Source organism: Hypanus sabinus, unplaced genomic scaffold (assembly GCF_030144855.1).
Source record: "Hypanus sabinus isolate sHypSab1 unplaced genomic scaffold, sHypSab1.hap1 scaffold_896, whole genome shotgun sequence".
Classification (NCBI taxonomy): domain Eukaryota; kingdom Metazoa; phylum Chordata; class Chondrichthyes; order Myliobatiformes; family Dasyatidae; genus Hypanus; species Hypanus sabinus.
The window spans coordinates 28,905-48,225 of NW_026781749.1; the positions used below are offsets into that span (position 1 = coordinate 28,905).

The 19,321-nt window shown below is 48.3% G+C and overlaps 1 long non-coding RNA gene across 1 annotated transcript; it reads left to right on the plus strand.

Annotated features, from left to right (window-relative positions):
• The first annotated feature begins 307 nt into the window (after positions 1 to 307).
• On the plus strand, positions 308 to 2,702 carry LOC132390440 (uncharacterized). The gene is made up of 3 exons (XR_009510910.1): positions 308 to 347; positions 930 to 1,061; positions 2,591 to 2,702. It is a non-coding gene; the product is annotated as an uncharacterized LOC132390440 (long non-coding RNA).
• Positions 2,703 to 19,321: the final 16,619 nt, after the last annotated feature.

Below are 19,321 nucleotides of genomic sequence, written 5' to 3' on the forward strand. Positions count from 1 at the left end.
CCACAGTAGCCTGGGCTATATTTCGTCCGGTACCGGCGATTTATCCAATTTGATAGTTTCCAAAATTACCATTACATCCTCTTTCGTAACATCTACATGCTCAGGCTTTTCAGTCTGCTGCAAGTCATCACGACAATCACTAAGATACTGAAGTAAAGTATTCATTAAGCAGTTCCTATTGTCTTATTAAATATTTATTGTGATCTTCTGGTCGTATGGTGTCTCCACAGCTGCGCATGAACAACAGTCGAAAGTGAAGATCGGAAATAGACCGTTCCGTCTGATCTGCCTACTCTGCCTAGTTACAGCTGCCCTCATTGTGACAGTGGCCGGTCTCTCGATCCATGGTGAGTGGAACCGGCTCCGTGTGGAGTCAGACCGTAAATAAAGAGAGTGGACTAAACTGTTATTGTAAAACACCACAACGACACCGACACGGCCCTTACCGTAACACCGGATAAAACCCATCACCATAACACGGACACACCCCTAACCGTGATAAAAACACGGCCTGAACCGTAACACAGTCAAGACTCGTCCTGACACCCACACGACATTCACTGCCGACCTCGTCCCGGCCGCCGAAACAAGCAAAGCCGAGGTCTCGAGGCCTTCTCCTCCGGAGATTCCGGACCGCACGGTAACAGCGGCAGCGAAGCGGGCATTTCAGAAGATTCTCCAGATGTTCCTCCACGCTCTCACGTCTGTCTCCATCAAATCAGGATTGTGCTCGGATCCCTACTTAACAAGTAACAGATATCCATCTCCAGAGAGGCCGCGCGCGCGGCGTCGCGCCGCCATTTTCTCCTCCTTTACTGGGACACCCTTCACCGTCACACTGACATAAAACTCTCTGTGACCCGTGCGGTAGCGCGATGCTGACTCACGTATCACTGCAAACGCGAATCATCCTTCACCATCTCTCTCAGTATCGCAGATACGTCAGTCTCTTAAACGAATGCAGAGCGATCTCAGTCACCAGTTCACTGAGATGGAAACGAAGTACAGATCTGTCAACGAAACCAAGGCTGAAATCTGTGAAATTTTGACCAGCAGAAGAGGTGAGGCACCATCCCCCTCTTTCACCCGCTCCTCGTCACAGGGCAGGCATGGAGAGATGAAGCGTCACTCTGTGCTTGACAGCGGGAGTGTATGGTTATGGTATGGAGTGTGATTCAGTCTATGTCTTACTCTGGGAATATCTGACGGGACAGTATGGATCCAGATTCACTCTGTGCCTGACAGCGGGATTGTGTGATCGGACAGTGCACAGAGAGATTCACCCCATGTCTGAAACCTGAAGTGCGTTATCCACCGTGGAGAGAGAGCTTCACTCTGAATCCCGGAGTGTGTGACGGGACGGGCTTTACTCTGTGTCTGAATTCGGGATTATGTGGTGGGACCGTGGAGAGAGAGGGACTGTATTTGATTCCAGGACTGTGTGATGGGAGAGTGCAGATGGAAGTAAGGTGACGTAAGGAGGGAGATTCACACTGTGTCTGACCAAGGCCTTGTGTGACTGGACTTTGTGGAGCGATCTTAATTCTGATCTCTGACGTAGGGGATGTGTGAGGGGCGGTGTGGGGTGAGCTTCACTCTGTGGTTGACGCTGGGAGTGTATGCAGAAACCGTGAGACAAGAGTTTCATTCTTCGTCTATCTCCTAAAATGTGCGACGGGACATTTTGGATGGAACCCAAATTACTGTCTTCACTCCATGTCTTTATCCGGGTGTCAGTAATCGGACGGTGCTGAAGGAGCTACACTGTGTCTGATCTCTGGAGTGTGGGAATGGACACTGTCACAGTCGCCGAGCTCTGTGTCTCACTACGCAAATGTGTGATGGTGATGGGACGCTGTGGAGTGGAGGGAGGGAAAGAGAGAGAGAGAGAGAGAGAGAGAGAGAGAGAGAGAGAGAGAGAGAGAGAGAGAGAGAGAGAGAGAGAGAGAGAGAGAGAGAGAGAGAGAGAGAGAGAGAGATTAATTCCCACTGAGTCTGATACCGGGGGTGCACGATAGGAGAGTTTGGAGGGAACTTAATTCTGGGTCCAAACCAAAGACTGTTGAGACGGTGTGGGGGTAGCATCGCTCTGTTTCTGACACACCGGTTGTGTGATGGGTTGCTGTGGATCGAGCCTCACATTCTGTCTGACTCCGTGAGTGTCTCGGGGACGTGGTAGCGGAAGCCTGAATCTGTGCCTGACTGGAGAGTCTCTGACAGATGATGTCGAGGAAACTTCACTCTCTGCCTGATCCTGTGAATCTGTGATCGGACGTTGTGGAGGGAACTTCATTCTGTGTCTCTCCCCGGGCGTGTGCGATAGGACAGTGTGGTACGAGATTCACTCTGCGTCTTGATTCCGTGAGTGTGTGATGGATTGTTTGGGAGGAATTCACTGTGCCTTATCCTGTTAATGTGCGATGGGACGATGTTGGGGGCGGAAAAATTCCCTTTGTGCCTGACCTCAAGTGAACATAGCGGGGCAGCATTGCGTGAAATTCACTATGTGCGTCCCCCCGGCTGTGTGTTATGGGAAATTGTGCAGGGAGATTCATTCTGTGTCTCACTGTTCCGTGTTCGTGATTTACAGAGCAAAACAGTTCCAAGGACTGGGTCACAAATAAAGACCGGTGTTATTACGTATCCAGGTTTGAAGCATCTTTCCAAAAAGCGATACAAGAATGTTCAATCCGTGATTCAAGGCTGCTGGAAATCAATTCAAGGGATGAAGCGGTATGTGTCACAGCACGGGAAGATCCCACATATATCACAGGAATCATCACACACTCTCGGATTCAGGCACAGATTGAACACACAACACACGCTCCCAGCACACACTCACGGGCTCTGACACAAAGTGAATCTCCCTTCACACCTTCCCTTCACACTCTCCCGGTTCAGACACTGAGCGTTTCTCCCTCCATGCCGTGAGGACAAGCATTCCCGGGGTCTGACACAAAGTGAACCTTCCTCCACACTGTCCCATCACACTCTCCCGGGTTCAGACACAGAGTGAATCTCCCTCCACACCGTCCCATCACACACTCCCGTGGTCAGACACAGAGTGAAGCTAACTTCACACTGTCCCATCATACACTCTTGGGGTCAGACAAAGAGTGAATTCCCTCCACACCGTCCCATCACGGATTCCTTTTGTAGTCATCTGAGAGAATTTCCTTACATAGATTTCGATTCTTGGCATTAATCAAATGAATTTAATTCCTCAGAGCTTTGTATACAACAATCTTTTGTACAAGAACCTTAAGTACTGGATTGGAAAATGCGAAGACGGGTAAGATTTGGACTGATGTGTGGGGTGAGAGTTGAGTATTCAGATAGTGCTGATGGGATTATCTGGGATTCGTTTACGGACTGAAGTAGTTTTGTGTGAAAAGAGAGGGGCATTGGGATTTGTCTGTAGACTGTACGTGGGTAGAGTGTAGGGTGATAGAGTCCGAACTTTCTGGGGCCGGCACGAGTCTATCGGGGAAGGACAGGGCAGTGGGAATATATCGGAAACTGGCATGGGGCAGCGGGGACAGGTCAGTGCACAGGGATTATTTTGGTATGACCCATGTCGGTGGGAGAGCGCTGTTCAGTGGGATCATGTCGGAGATAGTCGCCGGGCTGTGTGGCGAGGGAGCAACAGCCGGATTAGTTTAGTGACTGACATAGATCTGAGGGGCGAGAGTAGGAGAACTGGTTTAGTTTGGAGACCAGTACAGGGCGATGGGCACACAATGGGTTAATGTGATTAGTTCGGAGGTAATCGCCGGGCTGTGTGGCGAGGGAGCAACAGCCGGATTAGTTTGGTGAATGACATAGATCTGAAGGGCGAGAGAAGGACAACTGGATTAGTTTGGAGACCAGTACAGGGCGATGGGCACACAATGGGTTAATGTGATTTGTTCGGAGTTTGTCGCCGGGCTGTGTGGCGAGGGAGCAACAGCCGGATTAGTATGGTGAATGACATAGATCTTAAGGGCGAGAGTAGGACAACTGGTTTAGTTTGGAGACCAGTACAGGGCGATGGGCATACAATGGGTTAATGTGATTTGTTCGGAGTTTGTCGCCGGGCTGTGAGGAGAGGGAGAAACAGTGTGATTCGTTTGCTAAATGACGTAGATCTGAGGGAACAGAGCTGGGCAGGTGGATTAGACGGTGGTGGAGTGGGGGTTGTTCGCTGACTGAAACAGGTCAGAGGGGAGAGGGTGGGCATGTTCGATTCGTATGGGGACTGACAGAGGACAGTGTTGAGGAAGCGGTTCGGTGGGATTAGTTTGGGGAATACGGGGCTGTGGGGAGACATTGGGTCAGTGCCTTAGTTGGGGACAGATTGTGGGTAGACATTGGGACCGTGGTATCTGTCTGGGTACCGGCACCGGGCCGTGGTGAAGAGCGGTTGCGTGGGATGAGTTGGCGTACTGACACAGTCTGTTAGGAGAGAAAAAAAATCATGGGATTAGCTTGGGGACGGTCACGGCTCGAGTTCTCTGCTGGAGCTGTTTTGCCTCTGTTGAAATTGTTTACTCTCTTGAATAGGAATGTGAGCTTCGGTCTCCTGTCCAAGGGGTCCTCTGGAACGCCCCCTTGTATTCAGTGTGATCTGACATCAGACAGAATGATTTACCCTTGCGATCTTGGTCAGCGTTTCATCTGCGAGAAGTCGGCAACTTTGTTCTCGCATATTCCTGAAAAGATCCAGAGTCTCTGTCAACAGCCAGTGGAGGCGACGTGAATCAAATGACTATCCCCAGTGTCCCCTTCACTGTCACTCCCCGATCCTTCCAGATTCCCTGCCCACCCTCTCTGCCTTTCCCTGCTACACTAATTCCTCTGCTTATCACAATCATATTGTCTCCAGCAGACACCGGCAAGCCTCTCTTGCTGTCTATCCCATTCTTTCCCTCCATTCCCCCGTTCCTCTCTTTCTGCTCCCTCTACCTCCTTCCTTCACCTCTCTCCCCGTCCATCCGCTTCTTTCCCTCCATTTCCCCGTCCCGCTCTGTCTGCTCCATCTACTTATATCATTACCTCGTAATTCCTCCTCCCGCTTTCTTCTGATCCCTCTACCCCCCTCATTCACCTCTCTCCCCGTCCATCCCCTTCTTTCACTCCATTCCCCTGTCCTGCTCTTGCTCCCTCTACCTCCCTTTCACCTCTCTCGCCTTCCATCCCCTTCATTCCCCGTCCCGCTTTCTTCTGCTCCCTCTACCCTCCTCTTTCACCTCTATCCCCGTCCAACCGCTTCTTTCCCTCCATTCCCCCGTACCGCTCTGTCTGCTCCCTCCACCTCCCTTTCACCTCTCTCGCCGTCCATCCCCTTCTTTCCCTCCATTCCCCGTCCCGCTTTCTTTTGCTCCCTCTTCCCCCCTCTTTCACCTCTCTCCCCGTCCATCCCCTTCTTTTCCTCCATTCCCCCGTCCCGCTCCTTCTGCATTCTCTACCCCCCTCTTTCACCTCTCTCCCCGTCCATCCCCTTCTTTCCCTAAATTCCCCCGTCCCGCTCTTTCTGCTCTCTGTACCCCTTTCTCCTCTCTCCCCATCCATCTCCCTCTTTCCCTCCATTTCCCCGTCCCGCTCTGTCTGCTCCCTCTACCTATCTTATCATCACCTCGTACTTCCTCCTCCCGCTTTCTTCTGATCCCTCTAACCCCCTATTTCAACTCTCCCCGTCCATCCCCTTCTTTCCCAAAATTCTCCCGTCCCACTATTTCTGCTCCTTCTACCTATCTTAATATTACCTCGTACTTCCTCCTCCCGCTTTTTTCTGCTCCCTCTGCCTCCTGCTTTCACCTCTCTCCCCGTCCATCCGCTTCTTTCCCTCCATTCCCCCGTCCCGCTCTTTCTGCTCCCTCTACCTCCCTTTCACCTCTGTCGCTGTCCATCCCCTTCTTTCCCTCCATTCCCCCGTCCCGCTCTTTCTGCTCCCTCTACCTCCCTTTCACCTCTCTCCCCGTCCATCTCCTTCTTTCCTTCCATTCCCCCGTCCCGCTCTTTCTGCTTTCTCTACCCCCTCTCTTTCACCTCTCTCCCCGTCCATCCCCTTCTTTCCCTCCCCATTCTCCATCAGTGCTCGCATCCCCATTCTCCCCACGACACACCGACAAACCTCTGCCCCCTTTGATCTCCAGCTTTTTGGCAATTTCCAACCCGTGCCGTTCTTCTCCAACCCTACTGCCTCGCCGTTTTTCCGCCGGCTCTTTGTCCTCTCCCTATGCCAATTCTTTCCCACATTTTGCTCCCTCTATACCCTCTTTCTACCCCTCTCTCTGCCTTCCCTCTCCATCTCTCTGTACTCTCCGTGTTCATAATGTACTCTTTCTCCTTTCCACTCACTCTCAGGTCAATCCTGTGCGGTCTGGTGATCGACAACCCAACATTCGGTGAACGTTTGTGCCTATTTCCTCTGTCTGTGCCTCTCTTGGGTTTATGGAACTCTGTAAGGTTACAAAACTAATCCAGGGAATAAAGTCCCAAACTCCCTCCCTCTCTGCATAACCCTCAATTTCCTGCAATATCCCCGGAGAACTCCATGTACTATTTTTTGCCAGTTCAGTGGCATTTTTCCTAAAGCATAAAGCCTCACGGAGGCTTTGTACAACTGCAGCGTGATCTCCCGACTCCTGTGTTCAGTGTCCTGACCGGTGAAGGCCAGCGTGCCCAGTGTCCTGTCTTACCGAAATTTTTTCACCAGAATCGCTATTTTATTTTTGCCCTGAAATGTATACGGCATACAATTTGTTCTTAAGCTTCATCAGTACGGCAAAAATATGTAGAGCTAACGTAAATTACAAACGTTAATAAACATCGCAGAAATGTCGAGTGTGTATTCGTGCGTTCAAAGATGTGACGGCGCAGGGTGAGAAGATGTTCATGAATCGTTGTGTGTGGGTGTTCAGGCTCGTGCGACTCCTCCCTGATTGTGGTAACGGGCAGAGAGCTTCTCACGAGTGGGGAGAGTACTCAGTGATGGATGCCGCCTTCCCGAGGCATCGCCTCTTGACAATGTCCTCGATGACCGTCAGAGTGGCGGCTGAGGCTGGAACCCTCTGTAGCCCGTTACTATTCTGTGCGTTGCAGCATCCGCACCCGGCGGCGATACGGCTAGTCAGAAAGTTCCCCACCGAACATCCATAGAATTTTCCTCATCTTCACTGAGAGAGCACATCCCCTCAAACTCCTAAAGCTGTGATCCCTTCTGCAATGAAACTCAAATGCAGAGTCAGGTCTGGCATTAAGACTCAGAAACGAAGTAAACAATACGGCACCAAGCCAACCAAAGCCAAAATCTCAAGCAGTCGGACTGGAGACGGGACTCTTACGATTGAGCACTGAGTGCTCTGCTACAGTGCTTTAACTATAGACTGTCCATAAGGAATTGTGGCATTGCACAACGATATCTCTGAATCTTTAGAATAAAAGTAACAGTTAACTATACTCTGGGAAATGGACGTGCGGAAACATGACAGCTTCATTGTGTTTGCGCGAACGTGTTGGGCCACAGTAGACCCTCTGAGTTGTGGACACACAGTAACCTAGGAACTTCAATTAAACCCAAACGACTCAGGAGGAGAATTAGGACATCGAGTCTACTGGTCGTTTCATAGCTGATCCATAGTCCTCTTGGTTCCAAACTCGCGCCTTCATTCCTTCAATATTGAAGAATTTTTCAATCTATCTCTTAAATATACAGAATGGCTGGTAGTCCACGCCTGCCTGCGGCGTGGAATTCCGCAGATTCAGCACGCTCTGTCGAAGGAAGTTCCTCATTATCCCCTTTTTAAAAGATATCTCTATATTCTCATGCTGTTTCTTCTGATCCTAGATCCATTCTCTTCACACCAACTCTATCATGATCTTTCTCAATCTGAAACCTTTCAATATGCACCCTTCATTATTCTGAATTCCCGCGAGTCGAGGCCCACAACCATCAAACGTTCTTCATACGACAGGCAATTTATTTCGGGAACCTCCTCTGAACCCTTTCAAATATAACCACATGCTTTTTTCGATAAGGGATATCAACGTGCTCACAATTCTCCAGATGTGGCCTCACAGTTCCTTATTCAGCCTTAAAATTATTGGCATTCTAGCTTGGAAGCGGAGGTGTGATGAGGTGGTTATACTGAGAGGAGGTTAGACTCAATGTGCAGTTCACAGGAAACTGGGTGCCAGTCAAAAGGATGAAAGATGTTTAACAGACAGGCCCAGGTTAGAGTGCTCCCTGTAGCCCACCCGTTCAATAGCAGGTCTACCGCTTTGTATACTTTTGGGTGGGGGACAGGTCAAATGACCAAGTAGAGGGAAGTATCTCAGGTCAGGACTCTGGCACTGATTTTGTCTCTGTAGTTCTGAAGGGAAGGGGGAGGGCGAGATGAGGCGAGCTGTGGGATAGGGGATTATTTGTTAGGGAATTAGAAAAGGGGTTCTGTGTGCGACAGAGGGATTCGTAGATGGTATTTCGCCTCCCAAGTGTCAGGGACCCTATCACTCTGAGCGGGTCCTCAGCAATCTTAAGTGGCAGGGTGAGCAGTCGAAGTTCGATACGCGTAGTTGTGGCCAGAAATAGGAAGATAACACTGCTTAACACGTGGCTAAGGTGTCCTGGGATGAGTGAGGGCTACTGATAGCTGGATCATTGGTTCTCTTCTAAGGAACGTACAATATACCTTATATGCATAAGGCTTAAAATAGGCCACAACGCAGCTTGAGTCCCGGGGTCCACAGAATGCAACCGGAATCTGGAATCGACACCGACAAATATTGTCTTCTGCCGAGCGAACACTAGGGGGCGCACATACAGCTGCCTGTAGGCCATGCTACACAGCCACTTCCTTTACTCTGCCAAGAGCAAATCTCACCGTTTCCACCTGGACTGGACTGGAACTGATATTCCAGCCGGAAATTCTGTCATTAAAGATGAGGAAGAGTGGGGATAGAACCAGCGATGCAGGGCTATGAAAAACAGAATGTCAAAACAGATGCTGGAGTGGTTGTTGGAGCAGATGTTGTTGAGACCACAGATAAAGTGAGGAAGCAAAAGGATGAGCCTGCTGGGACTCATGTTCTGAGCTGCCTCCGTTCCAATGCGAGAAGAATTGTCCGAAAGACTCAGGGAAGGGTTCATCCGCTGGCATTATGATATTGTAGACGTTAGTGAGACGCCGTTGCAGGGCGGGCAGGAGGATCAGCTCAACATTCCCGGTTTTGGTTGTATTAGTCGGGATGAAGCGGGAAGTATTCAAAATTGAGCGGTGGATTTACTAGTCACGTGAGATTCATTGACAAGCACGGAGAGAGGAGTTCATGTGCCGCTTTAACAAGGACGTTAATATGCAGGGAGTTGATTGTGTGCAGTCAGAAGTGATTCAACTCAAGTGGTATATCACAAAATTGTGGGCCGAATGGTCTGTTCTCTTCCGTGATTTACGTTTACTGCTCTGCAGGACGGGTAAAAGAGAAATTTAAACATCGTGTGGAAAGATAATGAGGTGGGGTAGATCAAGGACTTTGACGACAGGTTGCGAAACACAGAGAACAGCCTCTTCACAGACAACATAGGCAGTGAGCGAGCCACACATCTGTCACTGTGACACCTACACACCCCACAAAATGACATGGACACAACCCCGACCGGACAATAAGCGCCCCATACCGTGACACCCACACGCATCTCGCTGTGACACTCTGCATAAAGCGTTGGAACTGGAACTGGATGAACTCAGGATCATTCGGGAAGCTGAGGGGGTGATAGGGAAGACATATAGAGAGATATTTACAACTACGGTAACGGGGACAGGAAACTGGGTGACAGACAGGAAGGGGAAAGAGGTTAAACAGCCAGAGCCGACGCAGAACCCCCTAGTGGCTAATCCGCAGAATAACAGGTAGACCACTTTCGGTACTTCTGGATGGGAAGGGAGAGGTGCAAATGACCAGTCAGGGGAAAGTCTCACCGTTCTGGTCTCTGGCACTGACTACGGCTCTATGGCTCAGAAGGGAATAAGTTGTGAAATCTTGCGAGCTGTATCGATAGGGTTGCCTTTGTTAGGGGAGCAGAAAAGAGGTATTGTGGACGAGAACGAGATTAGAGCATGGATTGATACCTGGAAATATGATGTTGTAGCTATTAGTGAAACATGGTTGCAGGAGGGGAGTGATTGGCAACTAAATATTCCTGGATTTCGTTGCTTCAGGTGTGATAGAATCGGAGGGTGAAGAGTAGGAGATGTTGCATTGCTTGTCCGAGCAAATATTACAGCGGTTCTTTGGCGGAATAGATTAGAAGGCACATGTAGGGAGACTATTTTGTTGGAATTGAGGTATGGGAAACGAGTAGTAACACTTATAGGCGTGTATTATAGACCACCAAATGGGGAGCAAGAATTGGAGGAGCAAATTTGTAAGGAATAGCAGATATTTGCAGAAAGCACAAGGTTGTGAATGTGGGAAATTTTCCACACATAGACTGGGAAGCTCATTCTGTAAAAGGGTTGGATGAATAGCAGTTTGTGAAATGTGTGCAATACTTAGAGGTACCAACTACAGAAGGGGCAGTGTTGGATCTCTGTTCGGGAATGAGATAGGTCAGGTGATGGAGGTATGTGTTGGGGAGAACTCCGGGTCCGGGCATCACAATAGCATTAGTTACATAATAATTATGGAGACGGATAGGACTGGACCCAGGGTAGAGGTTTTTGATTGAAGAAGGCTAACTATATAAAAGCAAAAAGAAGATAACAGATTGCATTGGCAAGTAAGGGGAAAATAAATCCAAAGGGATTCTACAGGTATATTAACAGCAAAAGGATAGTGAAGGATAAAATTGGTCCCTTAGAGAATCAGATTGGTCAGCTATATGTGCAACCGAAAGAGATGGGGGAGATTTTGAACTTTTTTTTCTTCGGTATTAACTAAGGAGAAGGATATTGAATTGTGTACGGTAAGGGAATCAAGTAAGGAAGTTATGGATACTATGACAATTAAAGAGGAGGAAGTACTGATATTTTTAAGGAATATAAAAGTGGATAAATCTCCGGCTCCTGACAGAATATTCCCTATAACCTTGAGGGAACCGGGTATATAAATAGCAGGGGCTCTGACAGAAATATTTCAAATGTCATTAGAAACGGGGATGGCGCCGGAGGATTGGCGTATTGTTCATGTGGATCCAATGTTTAAAAAGGGTTCTAAGAGTAAACCTAGCAGTTATAGGCCTGTAAGTTTCACGTCAGTGGTGGGTAAATTAATGGAAAGTATTCTGAGAGATGGGATATATAATGATCTGGATAAACAAGGTCTGATTAGGAATAGTCAGCATGGATTTGTGCGTGGAAGGTCATGTTTGACAAATCTTATTACAATTTTTTGAAGAAGTTACGAGTACAGTTGACGAGGGTAAAGCAGTGGATTTTGTCTATATGGACTTCAGTAAGGCCTTTGCCAAGGTTCCGCACAGAAGGTTAGTCAGGAAGTTTTAATCGTTAGGTATTAACATTAAAGTACGTTTGTAGTAAAATGGATTCAACAGTGGCTAGATGGGAGATACCAGAGAGTAGTGGTGGAGATCTGTATGTCAGATTGGAGGCCGGTGTCTAATGGTGTGCCTCAGGGATCTCTAATGGGTCCAATGCTGTTTGTCATATACATTAATGATCTGGATCATGGGTTGGTAAATCGGATTAGCAAGTATGCAGATGTAGGTACCTACCTAAGGCACCTACTTGAGGTAGGTGGCGTTGTTGATCATGAGGTCGGTTTTCAAAGTTTACAGAGAGATTTAGGACAGTTAGAGGAGTGGGCTGAGCGATGGCAGATGGAGTTTAATGCTGATAAATGTGCGGTGCTACATTTTGGTAGCAATAATCCAAATAGGACATGCATCATAAATGGTACGGCATTGAAGATTGCAGTAGAATAGAGTGATCTAGGAATATTGGTGCATAGTTCCCTGAAGGTGGAATCTCATGCGGATAGGGTGGCGAAGAAAGCTTTTTGTATGCTGGCCTTTATAATTCAAAGCATTGAGTATAGGAGATGGGATGTAATGTTAAAATTGTATAATGCATTGGTCTGGCCGAATTATAGGAAAGATAGCAACAAAATACAGAGAGTACAGTGCAGATTTACTGGAATTCTACCCGGGTTTCAGCACGTAAATTACAGGGAAAGGCTGATCAAGTCAGATCGTTATTCTTTGGAGCGTAGAAGGTTGAGGGCGGACTTGATAGAGCTATTTAATATAATGAGGGGGATAGATCGAGTTGACGTGGATAGGCTATTTCCTTTGAGAGTATTTGAGATTCAAACTAGAGGACATGATTTGAGAGTAAGGGGGCAAAATTTTAATTGTAACACGAGGGGGAATTTCCTGACTCAGAGAGTGGTAGCTGTGTGGAATCAGCTTCCTGTAGAAGTGGTAGAGACAGTTTCGGTATTGTCATTTAAAGTAAAATAGGATAGGTATATGGACAGGAAAGGAATGGAGGGTTATGGGCTGAGTACGGGCCACTGGGACTAGGTGAATGTAAGCGTCGGCATGGACTAGAAGGGCCGAGATGGTCTGTTTCGGTGCTGTAATTGTTATATGGTTATTCCTCGATCGTGTTCGGTCTTTATCGTCGCCAGTATTTAGGTAGGAAACGAGCCGGTTCTGAACATTCAGTTTAAAACGTGGCTAAAATGTTAACGTTGAAGCGCACATAATATGTATAAAATATGAAGATAGCAAGCATATTTAGGATATCAGTGAATACATTCTCGCATTACACACACACACACACACACACACACACACACACACACACACACACACACACGCACACACATCTCTGCAGCTTGAGGTCCCCTGGGCACTTTGAAGGCCACGGTAATCTACAATGTTCATAAATGACTTTGTATTCTGCTGAGCGGACAGCTGTGGGCAGCACAGACTCCTGCCCGGAGGCCGCGCCGCACCTCCTCCACCTTGCTCCGGCCCTTCATTTCCTCTCCCATAAGTACACCTGAACTGGATTGGAACTAATATTCCAGGGCTGAATTTTTCCATTAAAATGGGAGACTGGTGATATAAACTAGAGTTGCAGGGACATGTAAACAAGACCGTCATTACAGATAGATGAGTGGTTGTTGGGACAGATGTTGCTAAGGCTTCTGAAAAAGTCAAGAAGCAAAAGGTTGAGCCTGCTGGGACTCATGTTCTGAGCTGCGTGCGCATCAATGCAGGAAGTATTGTTCGAAGGGCCGATGCGCTCAGGTCAAGGGTCAACGCCTCTAAGCCTGACACGGCAGATATTAGTGAGTCTAGATTGCAGGAGGGACAGTACCGTTCGCATAAGCTATGAACGAGACACACAACCCTCAGTGTGACACGGAGAAGTTTTTTCAATGAGGCTCTGAAAATGTGTCGGTGTCACTGGCACAACCCACATCTGACATGAACACGCCCCTCATCGTGACACAGACACAGATAGGCTCTGCACCACAGCAGGATCTCACCACTCAACGATACCAACACAGAGTCAGGCCCTGCACTGTAACCCGAATACAGTCCTCCCCGTCATCATAACACACTCCCTCCCCAATTCCCCTCTCCGACTCCATCACCCTACTCCTACACTATTCGCAGTCACCGTCACACAGACTGCAGTGCACCGCTCCCGTCTCCGTCACCCACCCCTCGCCTAAAAGTAATCCCGTCTCCGTGACCCACCTCCTGTCCTGCACACTTCGCCATCTCCATCATCCCGTACGTACCCATACGCCCCGCCCCGTCTCCATGATACACTCCACCCGCTAAACGCTCCCCATCTACGTCGTCCCTCCGCTCTCCTCCCACTCGATGTCCGAGGGCCGGTCCAGCTGCAGTAAGTGCGACGGGTACTGGAGCTACAATTGCTAACGTAAATACAGATTCATCTGCGAGATGTCGGCACATTTATATCCGGATATTCCTGAAGAGATCCGAGGTCTCTGTCAACAGCCTGTCGCGTCGACTTCAATCAAGTGACTTCACGCCACTTTTCCCATTCAATCTACACCACTCTCACTCCCCCATCTTTTCTTACACCCACCCTCTCCGCCCCTCCTTCCTAAGCCATTATCCTCCTCTACTCGCATCCGCATACTCCTTCACTGGTCTTCCTTTCCCCATCCAGTGTACCCCGCTCCCTTCCGAGACCCGAACTCCCCCGATCCCCCATTTAATCCCCCTCTTCTCTTTCTCCACTACTCACCAACTCATTCCCTTTCCACCCCTCCTCTTCCCCTCGGATCCCATTCTCTGCCTTTTCTCTCTCCTATCTCTCCACACACTCTGACCTCAATTCTGTGCACTCTTGCTCTCAATTCCCAAACCAGGGGGAAACTATTGTGCACATGCACCCTATCTGTGCCTTTCCTGGCTTCATACCCACGCTCCAAGGTACAAAGTCCCCTCCTTCTTGCCGTCTCCCCATAACTCAGACCCTCGAGTCCCGGCAACATCCTCGTAAATCTCCCTCTACACTCTTTCCAGATCAGTGGCATCTTTCCTTCAGCAGGGCGACCAGAACTGAACACCGGACTCCAAGTGCGGACTCACCGACACCTTGTACAACTTCAACGTGACCTCAGCACGGTCGAAGATGCAAAATTAACGTAAATAGCGAAAAATAATAAATACTTGTTCAAAGGTGAATACCGAGGGAGAGTTTAAATGTGTACGGTGTATTCTTACACTGGTAGCGAAGAGGCAGCAACTGCTCGTAAATTGTTGAGTTAACCGGCGCCTGTACCCCCTCCCCGATGGTACTGATGAGCACAGCGCACTTGCCCGGCTGGAGAGGGTCCTCGCTGATGGATGTGGTCTTCCCGAGGCATTCCTTCTTGAACATGTCCTCGATGGAGAGGAGGTTTGTGCCCGTGATGGGGTTGGTTGAGTCTGGAACCCTCTGCAACCTCTGGCGACCCTCTGCGTCGCAGCCTCCACAGCAGGCGGCGATGCGACAAGTCAGAACGCTCTCCACAGTACATCCGGAGAAATTCGCGAGTCTTCAATGAGAGACTACATCCACTAATACTCCTAACCTTGCAATCTCTACGGTACCGAGAGAGGTATGGATGTTGGAGAAGGCAAGGGCCGAGTAGAGTCTAGAATACTCTCCGGCTCAGACCGGAATTAAACAAGAGCACAGTGATGAAATCCAAAGATAAAGTCACAAACAGCAGTACAAGAAATGGATCCCGTACGGTTGAGCACTGAGTGCTCGGCGCGAGGCCTTCACCGACAGACAGTCCATGAAGGAACACTGGCGGACAATAATTGGCATTCTGAGTCTTAAAGGGAAAGAGACAGCGAACTACACTCGGAGGAATGGGAGTGCTGAAACCTGGGTGCCTGAGGCTATTCTGACAGGAACATGACCCGTTCTTCGAGTCACATGAATTTGTCGTGCCCAGTGTAGACCCTCTGAGGCGCTGTTACCCACTATCCCAGGAACTTCAAATACCATCATACAACAGAGTGGTAGAATTAGGTCATTTGCTCCATCGGGTTGGCTCACCATTTGCTTATGGCTGATCAACCCTTATTCTCAATGCCCAGTCATTGCTCCGTTCTCTTCATGCTCTGTCTGGTCAGGAATCTGTGACTCTCTGTCCAGTAACATGACATCCACAGCCGCCTGTAACAACGAAGTGAAGAGCTTCACGCATCTCTGGCAAAATAAATTCCTCCCAATCTCTGTTGTGTATTCACATCTCTCTATCCTGTGGCCGTCAAAGGTAGGTTTGGAGAAAAGATGGGTGCAACATTTCATGAACAGAACGCCTCTCCAACTGTTAAACATGGGGTGAATCGAACATGCTTTGGGCTTGTTTTGCAGGGAGTGGCAAAGGGACAAATTTCACTGGTAGACAGGAGAATGCATTCAATTAAATACCAGCGAATTCTGGAAAGAAACATCACACCGTCTGTAAAAATGCTGAAGATGAAAACAGGACGGCTTCAACAACATGATAATCATCTGAAACACATCCTAAACTCAAACTCCACAACGGACAACTTCAAGAGGCGCAAGCTGAATGTTTTGCCAGGGCCCTCACTGTCCCCCGACCTAAACATTATCGACAATCTGTGGATAGACCTCAAAAGAGCAGAGCATGCAGGACGGGCAAAGAATCTCGCAGAACTAGAAGTCCTTTGCAAGGAGGAATGGGTGAAAATTCCCCGAAATAAGAATTGAAAGACCCTGAGCTGGCTACAGAAAGCGTTTAAAAGATGTACCACTTGACAAAGTGGGCGTTACTAAGTACTGACCATGCACAGTACCCTACAATTTGCTTCGGGCGCTTTTACTTTTTTGTTATTTTGAAACTGTAAAAGATGGAAAATAAAAAAGGCAATCTTGCTTAAAATATTAAAGAAATGGGTCATCTTTAACATTATGCCTTTTGGAATTCTGGTCCTTTTTTACTCGCTTATCTATTCAAAGTAACAAAAACTTTGACCGGGGTGCCCAAACCTTTGCATATCACAGCAACGGCACACTGTTGGTAGGTTTGTTTTCAGTTTATTTATCGTTTATAATTGCACAGTTAGAACAGTAGGAATGCCTGGCAGGAGAGTTGAATGCTCCTCTTGCAGGATCTGTGACGACAGGGAGACCTCCAGTGTCTCCGACAACCTCGCTTCTGACAATTGCCTCCGGATGCAGATTCCAACACTCGGATTTATGGAGTTGGAACTGCTACTGGATGAAATCAGGGTCATTCGGGAAGATGGGGGGATGGTCGGGAGACATATTGGGAGGAAGTTAGACCCCATATGCAGTTCGCAGGAAATTGGGTGACAGTCAGGAGGTTGAAAGGGGTTAACCAGCTGGACCCACTGTAGAGTACCCCTGTGTCCAACTGGCTTAATAACAGGTTTAACACTTTCTATCAGTCTGGGTGGGAGAGATGCGTGGAACGGACCGAGAAGAGGAAAGTGTCAGAGTTCCGGTCTCTGGCACCGAGTTTGTCTCTGTGGTTAAGAAGGGACGGCGAGATGAAACAAGCGGTGGTTATCGGCGATTCCTGGTTTGGGGAACATAAAACTGGCTTTCTGTGCAGGATATAGATTCCTGCCTCCCGCGACCTCTCGGAGTGGGTCCTCAGCGATGTCAAATGGGAGGCTGAGCGGCCGAGTTCTGCACGGGCTGGTGTCGCCAGAAATAGGAGGGTAATAGAGATCAACACGTGGCTCAATTGTTGGGGTGGGAATGAGGGCTTCAGATAGTTGGATCACTGGGGCTACTATGGAAGGTGAGAAGTGTGCATAAGAGAGCGTTTCAATCCAATCCGAGTTTAATTGTCATTCAACCAGACATAAGTAAAAATGCATCAGATAAAATAGAAAACACTGGGTGAATATCAGTATTTATACAATCACACAATTTAGACTGTATATACATTCACATATACACACACGTATGCAAATCTGCAGTCGACCATAACAGAGCTTGTCTTCTGCAGAGCGAACACGAGGGGGCAGCACAGACTGTTGCCTGGAGGCTGCAATACACCGCTCCGCGTTGCGCCGCTCCTTCATTTTCTCCGGCAGCGAGCAACTCTCTCAGCTCACAACTGAACCGAAGTAGAAAGGGGGAGTGGTGGGTTTAAACTTCAGTCGGTTTCTGAAACAAGATTCTGACAACAGATAGTGAAGTGGTTGTTGTGAAAGATGTTGTTCAGACCTCAGACAAAGTCAGGAAGGAAAATGTTGAGCCTGCTGGGACTCATGTTCTGAGATGCGTCCATTTCCTTGCAGAAAGTATTGTACGAAAGGAAGATGAGCTCAGGGCAGGTCCCAACACCTGGAAGCATGATATTATAGCAATTAGTGAGAGTTGGTTGCAGGAATGGCAGGACCGTTATTTCATCATTCCCGGTATCTGCTGTTTTAGTCGTACTAGTACGGGGATAAATCAAGGGCTACGGTTATATTGAACTACTCGTTGAATATATCACGGCAATGGTCAGTTAGGAAAGAAAGGAGGACTCGTGCACGTGAGGACTTAAGGGTGGAGCTGAGGAATAAATAGGAATGAACTCGTTCATGGGGCAACTGTCCTGGGAGTTTCCGAATTTCAGGAAGACCAGCTTTATTGGGGTCAGGAGTGATCTGCCAGGTGAGGATCCGGTAAGGCTGTTTTCGGCTGTTCATCGCAAGTTGGAGCGGAAGCGCTGTTCAGCCTCAGTGTAGAGTGGAAAGGACCAGACCGTGAACAGATGGAGGCGTTGAAGGAGAGAGCGACTTCAGTGAACAGGATTGGGGTGCCGAGAAACAGACCAACATAGTAGATGGGAGTTGGGACTGGGCTTGACGTTTCCGAGTTCCCTAATTCATTTCTGGTCGCCCCGTTACAGGAAGAGTGTGGGTGTCTTTGGAGAGGATACAGAAGGGATTCACTAGGATGCTGCCACGAACCGATAGCATAATCTGTAAGCAGAGATCAGAATTTTTTTGCTTCTTTGCTCCGGAGCGGCGAAGGCTGAGGGGCGTCAGAACAGAATGTGGAATGAGAAATGCATGAGCATGCTCATGGGGCTACATTACAGGCCAGTCAACAATCCACTCGGATAGAGTTTGATGGTGTGATTGTGAAGGGAGGATCTGAAGCCAATGTCGGAACCGGGAGTGTGTGATTTGACGGGGAAGAGGGAGCTTCACTCTGTGTCTGTACAAGGGAACTTATACAGATTAAAGAGGAGTAGGTGCTTTCTGTCTTGAGGCAAATCAGAGCAGATAAATCCCCAGAACCTGACAGGGAATTCCTTCGGACCTTGAGGGAGACTAGTGTTGAAATTGCAGGGGCCCTGTCAGAGATATTTGAAATGTCAATCTCCACGGGTCAGGTGCCAGAGGATTGGAGGATAGCTCATGTGGTTCCATTGTTTAAAAAAGGCTCAAAAAGTAAACCAGGAAATTATAGGCCGGTAAGTTTGACAGCGGTAGTCGGTAAATTATTGGAAGGAATACTAAGAGATAGGATCTACAAGTATTTGAATAGACATGGACTTATTAGAAAATGTCAGCATGGCTTTGTGCGTGCTAGGTCATGCTTAACCAATCTATTAGAGTTTTTCGAGGAAGTTACCAGGAAAGTGGATGAGGGAATGCAGAGCATATTGTATACATGAACTTCAGTAAGGCCGTTGACAATATCCCACATGGGAGGTTAGTTAGGAAGATTCAATCGCTAGGTATACATAGAGAGGTAGTAAATTAGATTAGATATTGGCTCAATGGAAGAAGCCAGAGAGTGGTAGTGGAGTATTGCTACTCTGAGTGGAGGTC